Source organism: Magnolia sinica, chromosome 4 (genome assembly GCF_029962835.1).
Source record: "Magnolia sinica isolate HGM2019 chromosome 4, MsV1, whole genome shotgun sequence".
NCBI lineage: Eukaryota > Viridiplantae > Streptophyta > Magnoliopsida > Magnoliales > Magnoliaceae > Magnolia > Magnolia sinica.
In genome coordinates, this window is record NC_080576.1 from 111,826,731 (window position 1) to 111,835,537 (window position 8,807).

The window sequence follows — 8,807 nt, forward strand, 5'->3', positions numbered from 1 at the left end:
TGTAATTCCATCCCACGTAATTCCATCAACAACCTGCACCAAACGCCTCCTTATAGTGTTAAACAACCAGGGGAATTGAAATCCCCTCAAATCCCTCTAAATCCATGGTGCCAAACGACCCTTAACTATTACTTCGAGGAACAGAGCGCCATTGTCCATATTTCGAAAAACTTTAACTTTGTACTTGTTGGTCGAGTTCCATCAAACTCGGATCGCTCATCCTACTGAGTCTTTGAACTCCTACGTCGAATCTTGCTCACTCGAGCAACGAGTTACCAAATTCACTCGTTCTAAGTCGGAATCACGCGTCGTAACCGACAAAACTAACTAGGGCGGTCCTAAGTTTCTGATTTCTAAGTTAAAGTTCGAAAGCATTACAAAATCTGGAATTTGATGTTATTGTTCATCATTTCTAAGTTTAAATTCAAAATCATACACATAATAGGAAATTAATCCTAGAGTCCAGTTTCTAAGTTTCGAGTTTCAAAGCGTAGCAAACCGGAGAGTTTGGTCCTAAGGTTTATTGTTACTAATTTATTGGATTTCTTACACTAACAGGTACTCGTAAAATCATGGAGATCCCCTACAGGACCAAACCTCTAATCCTAAATGTCTTAAAAAATAATTATTGTAGTTTGTATAGTCCGCATTCCCAAGGTCCTGGTTATCTCAATACTCCGCTCGGATACTAACTTGTAACGCCTCGAAAATTGGCACCCAAGTATACAGACCCAGGTCCCGAGTTCCCAAGTGTTAACTAAATGAAAATGCACATGTGTCCTCATTTAGATTCAAATTCATTCCGCACACGGATAATCAGAGTAATGCAATTCACTTAACGGATCCAAAACGCAGTAGAGATAACGAAAGATTCAGAATAATAGGGCTAATAGTAAAAAAATACAATTTTCATGGTGATGATCGCTCAAAATGGGATTATACAAGCCACAATATACATACCCAAGACAATTAAAGTGTACAGCTTTCAGTTTACGCCCAATTCTCCAAAATATAATGGCGTTGACACAACCCGATATAAGTCTACCTGTCTGAGGTCTCAATAGTACCTGCATTAATGATATTCCTGGTTGGTGTTTTAAAACACCGTCCCAGGTGGGAGTGAATAGCTAACTCAGTGGTTCCATTAGTTCTAAATTACACATGTTATCGATACAATCAGCGTAATTAATGATAAACAAGAAATCAAATAATTCATAAATAATCTTGTTAAATATTCATATGAAGATATGACATAATGCATGCCCTTTCTAAATAACACTCCCTCACATGTGACTCCGACCAACTGATTCGCAAATGACAACATTTCTTCAACATGCGACTTCAATACCTGTTTCGCCACATTCTAAACTAATGCGATGCGGTGAATGATCATGTTAGTCGAGTAACTATTAAGTTCAATTCATCCAAGATATGCGTGAAGCTAAGATATCGACGTTATATTACAAGTCATTATCCGGATCACGTGGCTCATTACTGCACATAATGGCTCCCTACCAGTGTCTCTTGATTCAAATTTAGGTATAACCTGTTTATATCACAAATCAACAATTTCAAAGATACGGTCTGATACCTAAATGTATGAGAATCAACTCGGTATGGATTGTAACTCAAACCAAGTATGATCATTCAATTATGAGGTTTTAACAGCCCACAGCACGCTGCCCCGACCGACTAGAGCGTTATTTTCGAAGCCCGACCGATCCTACATAAAAAACTCGGATGATAATCTACGCTTGGACCATAGCCCTGATGAACAGTGGTTGGGGTGTTACAGAGGTGCGGGCTTATCACATAAAACCAAAAACACAAAGAAAAGGGCTCGTCATCTAATTTCATTCACACCCGTGTCGTTTGAACGGTACTATGACACGGAACCATCGGCCGTGTAATTTGATGGGGGTCGTTCGAACAATGGTCTATCACATTCATCAATGCTCACTGGTCATTAAAGGGGTTCGTCACCCCAGTATAGGCCGATAGCTCAGACATGGTGTCCCATACTACCATGTCCAGCTCATGAACCTTAGTTGCTTACTGGTCACTACGGGGAGGCTCGTCACCCTAGTGTAGATCGATAGCTCGGACACGGTGTCCCATATCATCATGCCTGACTCATGAGTCTTAGTGGGATCGTATCGTACTAACGGTTATGAATGGACACATTTATTGGGAACGGAGTATCCTAAATTCTATTTAATCGTGTCATATATTGTGAACATACATGATCAGTCGACTAGTGGACTAATTTGATTGATCTGGCAGAACCACGACACAACCGAAATTGGGTGCAAGCAGCCCTTATAGTCCAGCTACTGTCGGTCGTCCGTGTTCAACCCGGGTTGATCGAACAAGCCTAGGGTGGCCGCCTTAACTTCAGCCACCTCTTGATTTGGGTGATTTACCGGCTGACCTAACATCTTAGCAATCTTAAGTGTTTATATGGACTAAACTTTATATCACACAATTTATGACATAAATTTCACTACGCAACTACTTAGGCATTTCGTCGAACACATAAGCATTTATATGGTATTACATTTACGAAAGCATTAAATCAAACATGTGAGCATACATAAAGTAATACAATCACTTAAGCATTAAATCAAGCATGTGAACATTGACAAAGCAAGATATTTCACTATTCAAGCATTTCATCAATCATGTGAGCATCCATATCCAACAAATAACAAGGGGTCGCGATCTAATGGTCAGAAAGACACAACTTCGCAAAAGTTTGGAATGTTTATTTCACTTAAGTTTCAAGTTTCAGCTTAAGGTATTCGCGTATTTCAAGCACTCAACTTATGGCTCAAGTTGAACTGTTCTAGGCACTTTCTTAATTCGCCACCCACAATGGACGTCAAGCCCACTAAGATGAATATATTTCTATAACCTCGGATTTAATGGCCCACTAACGAACGGTATAGAGCTTGTTCGAAAAATCAGGACATTTTTGGAATGAATTAGGTATCAAGATTTCTTGTGCGCAATTTTTAGGATTTAAATTAGCTAAATTCATAGTGTGGCCTATTCGCAACTAGTGAAAATGACAATTCGATTATAATCGCTATAAACTGTCGGTTCTTAGGCTAAAAGGATATTGGCTAAGCTTGGTTTGTTAATTAAGATTCGACCCCTAGTTTTCACAACTTTTGGCATGTCTTTATTTAGTTATAGTCATCTCAATTAGTCAATAATAGGTCGGTACAATTGGACCCTACGTGCACAAATTCCGAGGCTAAGCTCGATGTTTAAGTGATCGGGCGGATTCGTTGGCTTTCTATAGTTGATTAATTGGATTTGTACAGTTCTTTACCAATACCACCCGCGTATAGGCTCACTTCGAGCGTCAAGGATCAATAAGCGACAACGTACGCTGATCATATTAAAAGTTTTTAAGGGTTTTTGAAAATTCAAAATGGTGAAAATTTGAGACGTTACAATCCAACTAGTTGTGTGTGAGCATTTCTCATATATAAAAAGGAGAAATGCTCCAATGCCCTCAGAGCGCCACAAGTTATAGTGTTCCTAGTTCCATCAGTTCAATTAGGTAGTCCAAATGAATGATCTGAACCATCTATTAAGTCCAGGACACATTTCTCAATTTGTCATGTGAAAATTACACTGATGGGATGTTGAGGGTCAAATATTGCATATTAGACCCCAGTTATTGCTTGGATTTACGAATATGATACCATTTAATGGCCGCTTTAATCATGTTTGTGATGCAGAGTGTATTTACGAGCATGGACTGAAAAGGGAGCTTAAAGCATAAATTTAATGCTCTGATGACACTAAAGGCAAGGGACGGACTCTAGAGGACCAAGCTTGAAGAATTTATAAGCCAGAGATCCGAGAAAATCAAGCCATTCACGTTAAAGAGGCCCGAAATTGGTGAATAATGCAAGATCACAGGGTTCTAGCCATCCGATTGGCTCGAAACTTCATACATGGGATTGAGACCATAAATTAACCGTACACGTCAAATTTCATCTGTTATATCCTTGTGAAAGTGGCCCAACGGACAGATCAGCCCCTAAAACTCTGATTTTGGGCCCACCTGCTATCTGGATATGCTTCAAAATTGGTATCAACGCGTTAAATGAGATGAGAATACAGATGGACGGAGCGGATTTCTCACAAACATCTTCAAAGGGCCTCATGTACATCATGTGTGCACGATAGACAAGTACACTAGCCGTGCACTAAAAGTCTCAAAGTCGGTCAGCACACGCTGACTGACTCCATCTTCTCCAAATCAAAGAAGGAAACAGCGTCCTGCCGTTGTCCGTCTGTTTTGCAGTAGTGGGGCCCACTTATCATACATATGTACGATTTGGACTATTCAGAGTGTCCGTAAGATGGGTACTACCACAATCATGGTGAATTTTTGGTCCCATGCACCTGATCACAAGACATCTATGTTCAAACTTGAGATGGACGGCCGAATGAAGATCTCAGGGTCCACCATGGTTGGGATCCAAAACTAAGCAAGTCTGGACTATTTTTCGTCCTGAAGCTAATGGACGGAGTGGATTCTACACCTGGCATCAAGCAGTGGTCCACCAACCATCACAGAGCCGTGGTGTAGCCTCTGTTTCGCAACAGGGGTTGCAGTTTTCCTTTGTGGGCCACCACCATACACCAAAGGTCTAATCCGGACCGTCCATGAGATTCATTTGGTCCCTATCATCAAGGCCTAGGTGGAGAAATTTCACAATACAATTTGAGATCAGTTTCAATCGTTTAAATGACGGACGAACGGCGGCGAGAAAAATCAAGTAGACCATATCAAAATCACTCAAAAACCAGTCATTCCCACCCGAAATCTTGCCAAGAAGCTAATGAATGGAGTGGATTTTCTCGTCGACGCTGAACAGGGACCCACCAATCATCACAGCGCAATTTGTTTGCGTAGGCCATGCGTCCGTGAAAACCGGACGCGATTTGACGTTATGGCCCACCAGAATGGCCCATTCGATCGATCTGGACCGTCCATATGAAAGCCAAGGAAGAGTCGACCAGTGCCACGATGCCAAATTCCAAGGACATGAGCGGTATGTCCGGCAATTTCGTCAAAATGCAAGTTAGTTTGCGTTGTGCTTCTGCTGCGAAAGGTGTTGCGCACGCTGCCGTGCGTAAAGAAGACTGACGCATTCTCCAGCCACGGTCTGCATGACTGATAAAAGGAGATCCAGGAGGAGAGAAAAGGGGGAAGAAGATTGAGGGCTTGGATGATTGCAAGGGAGAGAGAGAGAGAGAGAGAAGATACCGAGTTTGTTCTTGAAAGTTTTAATTAATTTATTTATTTTTATTTGAGAGATCAAGCCCAATCATGTTGGGCTAAACCTCTTAGCTAGGGCTAAGAGGTGAAGCTTGTAATGTGATGGGAGAACTTATTGCTTGTGCCTTTTGTTTAGACTGAAGGGGTTTTTGATGTAATTTTATGGGAATATTTTTAGTTTTTAATGGCCCGTTATGACTGAAATTACAATGGGTTTGCAATGACTTTGAGTATTTCTTTTTTCTTATTTTGATTATGACGTCAGGAAGCCCTGTTGTTCGCCATCGTCTCCTGGGCATGGTTGGATGTCGATACCCCTCCTAACCTTCATAATTATCTGATTGATTGGTAAGTTTAATTCTGTTGTTGACTTTGTCTCCTGGGCAAGGTTTGGTGATGGAATCCATTCTAATTCATATACCTTTCATCTCTTTAAAATTGTATCAGAGGAAGTTCAGTTTAATTTTCATGATTTTTGAAGCAGGCATAAGATCTCTCTGATCTCTACAAGTGGATCCTCTGAATCCATAGTTTCCTTCCTTTGAATTCCTTAAGTTTTAGATTAGTATTTCACCATTATTCATCAACTTATATTTGATTTCGATTTCATCTTAGGCTATTTCTATTTCTACCTAGTTTCAGATAACGTACATGTTTCAGTCCCTTGGGATTTGACCTCGGTCTCACCGAGTTTATTACTACATTACAACCCTATACTTGGGGAGTGAACATGGGATAATCCAATCCATCCTTGATTTGGCCTTATTTTCCATAGTCATCCTTCTTCCAAACAATGGATGGAATGGCTATAATTGCCTGACAAAAGTAATTTTTTAGAATTTATGGAATACATGGTCTCTAACAATAAATGAATCAAATTATTAGTTGGACTAATTTAATTGACCTGGGAGAACTACGACACGACCGGCATTGGGTGCAAGCAGCCCGTGTAGTCCAGTTACTGTCGATCGTCCGTGATCAACCCGGGTCGATCGAACAAGCCTAGGGTGATCGCCTTAACTTCGGCCACCCCTTAATTTGGGTGATTTACCGGCTGACCTGACATCTTAGCAATCTTAAGTGTTTATATGGACTAAACTTTATATCACACAATTTATGACATAAATTTCACTACGGAACCACTTAGGCATTTCGTCGAACACATGAGCATCCATAGGGTATTACATTCACTAAAGCATTAAATCAAACATGTGGGCATGCATAAAGTAATACAATCGTCTAAGCATTAAATCAAGCATATGAACATCGGCAAAGCAAGATATTTCACTATTCAAGCATTTCATCAAACACGTGAGCATTCATATCTAACAAATAACATATTATAGATAAATTGAAACATTTACATATTAGCATATACAAATTCATCTACAAGCATTTAATTATTAACTGAGACCCTTAAGGGTTGATAAATGATAACCTAGAGATAATGATCCGCACATTTAAGAAGGAATATCCGATTTTGATCTCCTAGGGTTAGGGATTTGGAAAAAATCACAAATTTCTATATAAACACCAAGAACTATATGAGATTCATACAATTCATTTTAGAAAAACCTAGGTTAGGAAGTAAGATTTGTTTCTTGCCTCCCAATTGCAAGTAGGGTGGATTCGGTAGAGGAAAATGATCGAGGCCAGGGCCTTGATTGGAGGAGACCGATGAAAGGAAGCACCGAAATCTCCAACTCCTACTCTCACTCTTCTTCTCTTCTTCTCTCTTTCTCTCCTTTGGTAAATGCAAATTCGTATGGGGAGAAGGGGTGTGAAATGAAATTGTATTTATAGTGCCAGATGTTGCGCAAATGACCTCAATGGTCATTTATTCATTATACTAACCCTGAAGGGGGTTGTTTCTAACTAATGAGACCTGCTGGGAGGTGTAAGGGTCAATCTAAGCCATGAGATAAGTGTCCCAATGAGAGATTTATAGTTGGACATAATCATCTGATGATCGGACGTGTCGATTAATCGGGAAGGCGCTAACTTAGATCGACGGTCACTGATAATCAATTGGGGCCGTGGCTATACAGATGTGTGGGGAGATATCTTGAACTCGCACCTCGAGTTTGGTCGCGATCTAATGGTCAGAAAGACATAACTTCGCAAAAGTTTAGAATGTTTATTTCACTTAAGTTTTAAGTTTCAGCCTAAGGTATTTGCATATTTCAAGCACTCGACTTCAGGCCTAAGTTGAACTGTTCTAGGCACTTTCTTAATTCGCCACCCACAATGGATGTCAAGCCTACTAAGACGAACATATTTCTATAGTGTCGGATTTAATGACCCACTAACGAATGGTATATAGCTTGTTCGAAAAATCGAGACATTTTTGGAATGAATTAAGTATCAAGATTTCTTGCGCGCAATTTTGAGGGTTTGGATTAGCTAAGTTCATAGTGTGACTTATTCGGAACTAGTGAAAATGATGATTCGATTATAATCGCTCTAAATCGTCGGTTCTTAGGTTAAAAGAATACTGGCTCAGTTTGGTTTGTTAATTAAGATCCGACCCCTAGTTTTCACAACTTTTGGCATGTCTTTATTTTAGTTACGGTCATCTCAATTAGTTAATGATAGGTCGGATAGAATTGGACCCTACGTGAACAAATTCCAGGGCTAAGCTCGATGTTTAAGTGATCGGGCAGATTTATTGATTTTTTATGGTTGATTAATCAGATTTGTACAGTTCTTTACCAGTACCACCAGCGTATAGGCTCACTTCAAACGTCAAGGGTCAATAAGCGACAACATAGGCTGATCATATCAAAAGTTTTTAAGGGTTTTTGAAAATTCAAAATGGTGAAAATCTAAGAGGTTACAGTCCAACTAGTTGTGTGTGTATTTCTCATATATAAAAAGGAGAAATGCTCCAATGCCCTCAAAGCGCCACAAGTTATACTGTTCCTAGTTCCATCGGTTCAATTAGGTAGTCCAAATGATTGATCTGAACCATCCATTAAGTCCAGGACACATTTCTCAATTTGTCATGTAAAAAGTGCACCGATGGGATAATCCAATCCATCCTTGATTTGGCCTTATTTTCCATAGTCATCCTTCTTCCAAACAATGGATGGAATGGCTACAATTGGCTAACAAAAGTAATTTTTTAAAATTTATGGAATACATGGTCTCTAACAATAAATGAATCAAATTATTAGTTGGACTTATTTTTGTGTAAATGATCTTTAACTGAATAGATTAATATCCATTGATGGGATGGTTTAATTATATTTATGTGTGTATTGATCAGATAGTTTATATTTGTGATATTGGTGTAATACTTGCATGGCTGTCCATGAATTGTGTGCCGGACGAGATGAACAATCGAGATTGGTATAATGCTTGCATGGGTTGCCCATTAATACTATGTAGAGCCAACCATCATTTGTTAACATATGAATTTGAGGACTTTTAAATGGTTGTCCATTACTTTCGACAGTGGCCGACCAGGCATATTGCATTCAGCTTATGAATCATGTGAGCC